This window comes from Mytilus californianus, unplaced genomic scaffold (assembly GCF_021869535.1).
Source record: "Mytilus californianus isolate M0D057914Y unplaced genomic scaffold, xbMytCali1.0.p SCAF_4, whole genome shotgun sequence".
NCBI lineage: Eukaryota > Metazoa > Mollusca > Bivalvia > Mytilida > Mytilidae > Mytilus > Mytilus californianus.
In genome coordinates, this window is record NW_026262690.1 from 90,076,004 (window position 1) to 90,086,951 (window position 10,948).

Here is a 10,948-nt window from a genome sequence, read left to right on the forward strand (position 1 = left end):
TCATACTTATCTGTTGGAATTAGCCCGAGGTAATTTATTTTTATTTTCTTCTCGGAAATAACACGATATAGTATTGGTCTGCATTTATATATACCGGAATGGAAAATAAATTACATCGAGCTAATTCCAACCTTTTTTCACATTCGATATCTTCTCTTTACGTTTCACCAAGAACTTATTTTATGTCAGTTATACGTCCTTGGTTTCATCCATGTCAAAGCGCTTGTATCGGAAATTAAATAGTACTCTGCAGTATTTAAATATTATAGTCTTGAAAGTTTTTTTACACATATTCATGTATCAAAAATATTGTGTAGCCGTAGAAATACGATAGGACATTTCCGTTTGTTTAAATGGACATTTGCGCTTTTTTATATGGACATTTGAGCTTTATAAACATTTCAGTTATCACGGTTAAAAGTTTAAAAATCATTTAATATAAAAAAAAAAACAAAAAAAAAAAAACAAAAAAAAACAGGCACAGTCATTTGTCTATCTATACAGCTTAAAGTTATCCATTTCCACCGACCAATACACCACTCGAATCTTCTGTTTTTTTTGTTTTTTGTTTGGGGGAGGGGGGGGGATATCAATTTCAATAAGTCCATGGTTTTGAAATTACATATTATTCAGTAAGTGAAAAGAAAAAAAGTAATATTTTTTATTTAAAACAATCAAGTAACTCTATAAGTTTATTTTGTGAATTATAGATAATCTACTGTGTAACATATAACCATCGCACTTCAAAAATAACATATTATTCAGTAAGTGAAAAGAAAAAAAGTAATATTTTTTATTTAAAAAAATCAAGTAACTCTATAAGTTTATTTTGTGAATTATAAATAATCTACTGTGTAACATATAACCATCGCACTTCAAAAATATTTTGATAACATTACTTGCCAAAAAAAAAAGAAGATAAATTTTGAGTATTCACAAAGATGTATAATTGCATCTTTTTATTAAAGATAAACAAGTCTAAATTGAAAACAACGTTCAAACCTATGATTGCGTTGGATAAAAACTGCAATTTATATACGTGTGATATATAAATATATATATATATATATATATATATATTTGTTGACCAGGTTCCGTATTGAACATGCAGTGGGATGCGAAATTTTACTTCAAATTGAAGGCCTCACTGTGAGTTTGAAATGATTTTTTAAGATAACAATATATGCATTGTTCTTTTGCTATTACTTCCCTTAATTATTTGATAATATTTCATTTAAGATTTTTTTTAAATGTTTTCATAGAAAAGGGGAATGTCAGTATTTGTAATTTTTCGATACTAGACGTTTTAACCAGTACAATCTCTGAAACTTTTAAGATATTTATTACTTTAAATCTTAAGAAAAGTAAAACATACTGTTTTTAAATAAATTGTGGCAGTGAATGTTTAACACACTTTTCAGTGGAAAGTTATAATGTAAAATAACGTTATTGTTACTGATACCTTGAAATTTCCGTTCAGATATATTTAAACCAAGGCCAAACAATATCGAATTACTTCTTAGAAGAAAAACTCGACTTCCTCATTAAAACTTTAATTTAGTTTCGAGAAAAAAGATATCAATCAATTAAAAACAAAACATAAGGTTTAGCTATATTTCAGAAATTTTCGTCGTCTATTCTGATATTTCTATGCCATCTGATATAATATGGGAAGTTATTTACAAAATAAGGTAAGTATGACCAATTTCATCTTTACAGTTTCATCTATGTCAAAGCGTCACTTTCAGAAAAAGAGGATAAAATACCAAGGGGACGGAAATCTAATTAAATCCGGCAAAAATCTAACTAAAAAGTTTTTATAATTTTTCGACATTTTAACGAATATATATCCATTATTTATAATCAAAATCTTATTTACACTTATAAATTCTCGTTGAATGCACTGATGATGAAATATTGCAAACAATTTATGTTTTTGTATAAATGTGCATTAAGTAACATCCGAAATAAAAATAAAGCAATTTGCATCTGAAACAACACAGGCCAAAACTATGAAAACATACATCAGACATACAACACAACCGACTAAAAAATTCAACCAAACATACAAATTAATCTAACAAAGACGCCCATAAAAAAGGTGTAGTATCGATAATTTTAAATTTGACAATGACGTCGACAAAAAGTTGTTGTCGTTGATAGTACATACCGTACAAAGTATAGACACTTTCTAGATAAAGTAAAAATAGGTCTTCGGTACACGATTGAAAAGACCAATGTCAATGGCAATCGGAAACGCATACAACAATCTTCTGCACTATACACGATAGGAAAAACAATTTGTTGAATAGCAATCGGGAACACAGATCATATTGTATCTGCCGTACCGATAACCAGTAATAGTGTGGAGTTCGGTATTTTTGTTTTACTTTTTTTCTTTCGTACTGTCATTGATTTATATTCACTCATTCTAACGAATCTGGTTTTAGTATCTTGATATTCTAGAAAGAAAGGATTTGTTAAACAATCTTGAGAATGTGAAGGATAAGAATCATATCCAATAACGTCTATATGAAATAAGGAGATGTGGTAGACAGATTTGTTGGTCTAAATAAAAATTGTCCAAGAGTTTTAGGAAAAGCTTATTTACAAAAACTGACGTTTAAATGATAATTCATGTCAGCACAGGACTGGTAACTACCGGATTGGTGAAACCATCGGGGACTGGGGACGAAACGTCCACCAGCAGTGGCATAGACTAAGTGTTTGAAAAAAAACTCAAATAAACTAGGCTTCTGATTTTGTCCGGCAGATGCATGTTTCGTCAGACAAATGAAAACAATGAACCGAAGAATAGAAATTATTGTACAGTAGAGCCTTGCATACAAACAATGTTGATAGAGATTTTGCAACATGACTTTATATATATATTCTCGGAATAATGTCAAATAATAGAAAATATGTCACGCTATTTTTTTTCCAAGAAGACATTTAATTTGCAAGAAAATAAATTAAACGACTTAGTTCATAAAAATATGATACTTTGTGTTCGTCACTGTATGTATTAACATTATGGGCGTGTCCTGTGTCGTTTTTTTACTGTATATAAAGCAAACATGGAACAGAGTCTTTCAAATTGCGTTTTTGTAATTTACATGTAAGTAATGCTTTGCATAGAAAGACACAATTTTTCATATAATATTTGATTTGGTTAAGTAATTGAATGTTTACATATAAAAAAGAGTTTTAGAACAAATTTAACAATAGTTACTGTGCATTTAAATTGAAAAGCTATTTATTTGCAAAGAGCCTTCAAACTACTAGCGAACGTATTTTTCTTTTTACTTTAAAAAAAAAAAATACATACTAACTTAAATGAGTATGGCCTAAGTTATATTATTGCATAATGTTTCATATTAGATCGTAATTATTTCACAAAAGTCATTTAATACTGAAATGAAAAGTTTTAAACAATTTGTACTTAGAAGTATGGACCATTTGTATTGGTCAATATATTTATATCAACGATTGGCGTATGTTATGTCATTTTTGCTCCCTTTAAAGCTAAGGAAATAGAGCCTTTTACATTAAGTGTTTCATAATTTTCATGCAAGTATTGTACTGCACAATACGACACATTTTTGTTTAGTTAAATTATTACATGTTTACATATTAATTGTCTTGCTAATTTCAACAAGAGCAATTGATTTATAATTATAAAACAAATAGAAAATACAAGTTTTTGCACAAATTAAATAAAAGGTTATTGTTGTACAGCTAACTATTTAGAAGTAACCTTTAAGCTTCTAGCTAAAGTTTTTATCTTTTACTTTTCAAAACATAATGCAGACTACGTTAAATGGTAATGTCCTAGTTTTGTTTTTATATCATTATGTTTTTTTGGATATCATATAGTTACTAATTAGCAAGAAACAGATCAGTTATGTCTGGACATGGTAAAGGCAATTCATTAGACAAAGGTGGATCAGGTGAAAAAACAGACAAAAGTGGCAAATCTGGAAAACCAGAAAGTAGTGCACCTTCTGGAAATGACGATTTTGGTAAGCTATTTTTCATTTATTTCACTTTGCATATATGAGGGTCTGGATGGGTGGTCCTTCATTTCTGTATTCTTTAATTTTAAACATATTTTTCTCTATTCTTTATAAATTTGGCCCATTAATCTCTATTCTTTATATTTTAGCGCCCCATTAATCTGTATACTTTTTTTTTGTCCATTTTTCTCTTTTTTTTTGCCCATTATTCTGCATGTTTTGCCCATTATTCTATATTCTGAAAACCGCATCCGGACCCTCATGTATGTCATTATTCGAGATAACGAATTTTCTAAAGGTGATTAAACAAATAAACTTTGTTAAGTTGTTATGAACAAGCATTCTGCGAGTATTGCATGGCAATACATAGTCCCCTACCGGTTAAAAATTCATTGTATTAATATTGGAACAAAATTCTTACTTGATCTATACCTTGGCATGGTGTTAACTATATAACAAATATCAAGTCAATATCTTCAAGCATGACGAAAAAAGTGTTGAAAAAACTGATTATTTAAGTGAATTTTCTATTTCCAAGGACCAAAACTCTGCACAAAATCATTAGACCGGAACAAAATTCAAACTTTGATCTGTAACTTGTCATGATAATAATATACTAATTTTCAAAACAATATATTTAAGCATGCATGGCGAAAAAAAGTGCGGAAACATTATTTCAGTGATTTTTCAAGGTCCAATGACCATTACTCTGCATAAAATCATCAGACCGAAACAAAATTCAAACTTGATCTGTAACTTGTCATGAAAAAATTATATACCAATTATCAAATCAATATCTTCAAGAATGACAAAAAAAAGTGCGGAAAACTGGTTATATTAGTGATTTTTCTAAGTCCAAGGACCATAACTCTACACAAAATCATCAGACCGAAACAAAATTCGAACTTGATCTGTAACTTGTCATGATAAAACAATACATTAAATATCAAATCAATATCTTCAAGCATGACGAAAAAAAGTGTGGAAAACTTATTTGCCGGACTGACGGATGGACAGACAGACAGACAGACAGACAGACAGACAGACAGACAAACCTTCTACTTCGTTGATAGGGGACTAATTAAGAAATGAAAAAGCCGTTGATTTCATTTTCGTTTAAATTGTTTCAGGTCGTTGTCGTGTCGAAGCCTTTTATAATATTCTATGTGGTAACGGTCTTGCTCATGGTTAAAGAGCGTACGTTTACCTTTCGTTGCTTACATCTTCCTCCTTTTGTCTCTTTGATAGTGTATCGTTGGCATTGATTCCACGTCTCCTAATTATTTTATATTGTTTTTAAATTGCACCTGGAATGATACGTTTTACTTTATTGCATTTCAGGTCCTGAACCAGTGGTTGTAAATATAATGACTAATGTGGGGAAGTAAAACAAGGTAAGCATATTTAAAACAAGTTATAATGCATTCAAAAAGCAACGAAAATATCTGCAATGCTTTCGAATGAATATTCTCGAATTGTTATTGCTAAAAACTACTGCATAAGGATAAAAGAAAATTGAAACAGAAAATATCTAATAAACGACTGTTTTATTCCTGATTAATCCATCTAGTTCAATATTGTAAGGTATTAGTTACATTGTTTATTTCTAAATAGGTTGGACTAAATTTCCCAAATGTTTTACGCTTTCTTAATTATTGAACTTACCATTTTAAATTCAGTTTCATTATTACGATAGCTGCTAATAACATTAACGGTACCAATTTGACTACATCAGATGCATGCGCATTTGGACAATAAATGCCTCTTCAGTAATCCTCGTGACCAAAATATTTGAAAATTCTAAATTTATTCAATAATTGAAGAGCTGATAAAACCCAAAAAGGACAAATAGTATAGACCTAGCCAGGCAAGAAATCAAAGTTTTGCATGAGGTAGACATATCCTTAATCTCTAAAATGATTTCAAAAATGTCAAAAGCATAATATCTGTATGTTCATGGCAGTATCGAAGACCTGACTACTGGTGCTGGTGATACCTCCGGGGACTAGCAATGCACCAGCAGAGTGTAAGGAAGTATCGAAAATTTAGAAGATTTGCGATCATTGGAAGATTTTTTAATTTAAAAACCATCGTCAAATTGTAAAGAATATTTATAACTTACCTGTTATGCCGATAAACATCCTTCGGGCCCTTCCTGCCGATTGCATTTCCGTACTAATTGCCGGTTAAAGGGTGTGTATTATACAATCTGTGTTCCCCGTCTCTTTTAAAAAACTGTGGATTTTGCTATCATGCACATTATATTTTTGGCTGCGTTTCTGATTGCCATTGCAATATAAACAAATGTTGCAATCTTTACATATGTTGATCTTTGTTACCTACTGAATCTTCAGTACCGATAGTCAGTAATAAGTTGTGAATTAAGTATTCAAACTGAATTCAGTCCGCTGGTCTTTTAACTTCGATTTTTATGATTATTTTACTTATTCTCTTTGAAATTTTTAAAGAACTGTTTGGATTACATATATCAGTTGTACTGTAGCCGTGATTTGTCGAAATGCGGATCTAGTGCAGACAGATACATAAACATAGTGGAAAGAAAATATATGCATTTTGTGATACAACATACCACACGACAGTTCAGCAGTATTCATTTGTTATAGCTTTGTTAAATGCAATGAGATACAATAGGACTTTTCAATCTACATTTTCATTGATAAATAGGTGTTCATGTTTTCTATTTACAGGATGAAGCCAAATTTTCGAAATGCTAGGCAACAGATTTGGTAGAAATTTTTCAAACATTTATTTAGTAACTTAATTTTCCACTTCTTTTTCACATGTTTAAAAGTTCTTGTATTGATATAAAAATTCAATAAAATCATTTTCACTTTCTTTTATCTATTCTTGCTCACTAAATACTTTTAAGTGCTGAATCATTAAAACTAACGTGTGTTTCTATGTTACCTCTTTACCAGGTACGCTGGAGACCACAATTTCGGAAAGCCAAAATATAATACATTGCGAGAGCAAAAATAACAAAAGGGCCAAAATAGAATAGCTGGAACCATTCAATATCAAGGTATGGGGTATCCATCCATAATCAGTACATGCACAGCAAAAAACACAAAAAGCAAAGGAACAGAGCTTTTATTGCTGTTCTTCATCTCATAGTCAAAGTGATGCCTTCACGGACGATTAAGAAAGCTTGTTATCTGTATGAAGCATATTAATGTCTTGTTCTTATCAATAATGTTTGAAATTTTAAAATAACAATGTCAGTTCATTAAGTTATTGAAAGGTTTTTGTCTTATATATTTTGGTTAATATATTAAAATTTGCCATTTAACAATAAAATAGACCTTACGGTATTCATACGGTTTTCCTGTTTGAATAGTTTTACACTAGTCATTTTTGGGTTGCTGTTCGGTGTGAGCCAAGGCTCCGTGTTGAAGACCTTACTTTGACCTATAATGGTTTACTTTTACAAATTGTGACTTGGATGGAGAGTTGTCTCATTGTCACTCATACCACATCTTCTTATATCTATCTTTTGTAAAAGATAAAACAAATGTTGTCTATAGCACCTACAGATTGATAATATTTAGTACTCCATATCTGGGTTCCGTTGTATGTTGCTGCATGAAAACCGAAATTTCAAATTAGAACAATGAAATTATCTAAAGAATATATAATCCGTAAAGTTTAGTTGTCAAACGACGATGACTTCCAATTTTTACAAGTAAGTCATGATATGAAGCAAATTGATTGATTGATGGTTGCTTAACGTCAAGTGAAAAATATTTCATGTATGTTCAGGACTGCCACTGGAAAATGAGAGTTAATTGGCAGTCGTTGGTTCATGTCTGTCATATTTGTTTTTCGGAAATTGTTTTGTCATAAATTATACCATTAGTTTTCTCAATTTAATTGTTTCACATTTTTCATATCGGGGCCTTTTATTAGCAACAATCCGGGTAAAATTATCAATCCTTTGAATAAACTTATTCTAAAATTTACCAATTCAACACTGTTATTAGATCTTTGAATATTGTTTTTATTTGAATAAATATTGATTTTGTTATCAGTAGATTAAAACCATACTAAATATTATTGTTATACAGATTACACTTTCACGGTACTACAATCTGTCGATACCTATATTTTTTAAATCGCACAAGGTCATGTTTTTTCTGTCTTAACATTAAATCCATTGGATGCTAGATGTGTACTGATTGATATTTTAGTCGTTGATACATGATTTTTTTTCGTATAAGATGTTATTCGCTTTCATAAATTGCGAGTTTGTGTCTTTTTTTGTTGTTGTTGTTATTCGGGATGTATAAATACCCTGCCACGTCCGGTCTACGTTTTTGTTAATTATTTTTCTGCTTTGTATCGATCTGGTGAGATATGGCCTTTTTATCTGTTATTTACTTTCTTTTTGTGTTGTGTTGTAACACCAATGTACTAGGCTGAGGGCAGGGTTTTGAGCTAGCAAAAATGTTTAACCTCGTCGCATTCTTTATGTGCCTGTCCCAAGTCATGAGCCTGTAGTTTAGTGGTTGTCCTTCGTTCATGTCTGTCATATTTGTTTTTCGTAAGTTGATATTTTTTTTATAAATTAGGCCGTTAGCTTCCTCATTTGAATTGTTTCAAATTTTTCATGTCGGGGCCTTTTATAGCCGACTATACGGTATTGGTTTTTCTCATTGTTGAAGGTCGCACAGTTGCCTATAATTGCTTACATCCACTTCATTTGAACTTTGGTAGAACGTTGTCTCATTGACAATCATACCACATCTCATTATTTTTATATCTATTTTTGGTTATGTTAGGGTGGTCTCCTTGCAACTGATGGTCCCATTTGACCGAGACCATGGCTAGTATATCAAGGTAAACATATATCTTTTTTGTGTGCGCGTTGTACCGACATTTGTTTTTATTTATTTATTATTCTTTATAAAACAATGAGCATCGTCCCAAACACATATCGTGTAAATGTTTTAGGTGGCAAAACTTGTTCGGGGTCCAATCGAAATAGTTTGGTTCGTGTACCTGTCCCATGTAGAGAATCTCTCTCTCTCGTAGATAACATTTTAGGTTTTTGTCCATTTATAGAATTCAGTTTGAGTTTGCAGTTAATGGTCTTCTCAGTTGTACTAATTTGCATGTCTAGATTCTATTAAAATTTTCCAGGATTGACTAAATAGATTAAGAAAAGGGAATGCACGGTGTTCGAAAATAAACCAGCAACTCAACGAAATAAAATACGTGGTTTCCAAAATTATGGTTCGAGCGTACTTGATGAAAATAATTACAGAAACACCAGTTGCAATTCGACAGAATGACTTTCTTAACATAACTCACATTATTTATTTAATTTAAGGAATAAATAATTCATATTTTGTCAGCAGTTATATCGTTTTTTGCATAAGGATCAATATAGATGAGTAGTGACACTTAAGTTACCAGCAATTGAATTTTCGTCTTAGATGTTTAGGTAACAAATGTTAAGAGAATCATAATGACCTACACAAGTTATCGAAAAGTGATTGAATATTTACAGGTTTTTCCATACACAAGAAATCTACATATATTACGGGAAGAAATTTCTCTGAATCACAGGTCGAAAATATATAGAACATCTGTGACATTTCGGCCACATCGGTATCATAATTCATTTGGTAATCTTATCTTTTTCTTGTTAGAGCGTCATTGGTTAGTCTTATAACATACAGTATGGGTTTAGCGTACTGTTAAAGCCAGAACGGTTACCTATTGTTTTTTTTTAATCATAATTTGGTCTCTGGTAGATAGTTGTCTTATTGGAAGTCAGACCACAACTCTTTACTTCTATACTGATGTAGACGAAACATGCATCGGCCTATACGACAAAAACGTTCATCAATGTAGTCTGAATGAAAATTGGAACAATATTAGAAACGATAATTGCTAAAGTTACATAACATGGAACACTCAAGTTAAAACCAAAATTAAGACTTTACTAATACCGACAAATTACACCAAAAAAAATAGTACAACAAAAATACTCGTAAGTCATGACTATTTCAGTATAACTAACGATCAATGTATCTACATTACTTACTCACAACCCTAAGTGGAGAATGTACCAACCATTTCACACTTAATGAACTGAGTGATCGTAGCCGAAAAGTCACGAAAAAAGACAGAGAAAATCGTTTAGTTGTATTTTTATATCAGTAAGAACGTTTGATCATTTTAAGAAAAATAAAGAAATGTCACTATTAAATATCGAAAAAAATCTGCCAAATCTGTATCCATCTTTTCAAAAGGTCATTATTTGTCCTGTAAATAGAAAAAAGCTTTTGTCAAAATGTATTTCTCAAATTGTATTTCTTACAACTGAAAACAATTACAAGTTAGTTGACCGTTATGGAATTTCTATTTCACCGACGATGACGGATATTTTTTAATTGTCGTAACCACTGTCCCATCCTCTTTTCCTCAAATGTGACCTACCGAATTAGACTCTTTACCGTGTTGCTCAGTCTTTAGTTTTTCTTTGTTGGGTTTTATATACTGTTGTTGGTCTTCTCCCCGATTTCGTTTTTTCTATGGTATTGTCTTTTTGTTTTTAGATTTATGAGTTTAAACATCCCATTGGTATCTGTTGCCTCTCTTTAATTTCACTTTGATTATAGTTGAAATTTAAGTTGAAAGTTATAATTCCCCATAGCTCACTTCACATCTTTTTTCAATACTTATTCTAAAACAAGTTCTATATTGCATCTGTATGTCTAATTGAAAATTCCTATTTGTTAAATATTTCTACATTGGGTGGGGATTTAATGGTAAATTGAATTTTACTAAACAACATTTTAACATGTAGACATCTCATATATTAACAAATCAAATGATAAACGAAATTTAGTTTTTCTGAGCAACTAAATACTCACATGCAAATCACAAAGAAAAGCAAACCACAG

The 10,948-nt window shown here is 30.8% G+C and overlaps 1 long non-coding RNA gene across 1 annotated transcript; it reads left to right on the forward strand.

Moving 5' to 3' along the window:
• Window positions 1–3,080: 3,080 nt before the first annotated feature.
• On the forward strand, window positions 3,081–6,872 carry LOC127698835 (uncharacterized). The gene is made up of 4 exons (XR_007980963.1): window positions 3,081–3,118; window positions 3,877–4,022; window positions 5,358–5,410; window positions 6,725–6,872. It is a non-coding gene; the product is annotated as an uncharacterized LOC127698835 (long non-coding RNA).
• Window positions 6,873–10,948: the final 4,076 nt, after the last annotated feature.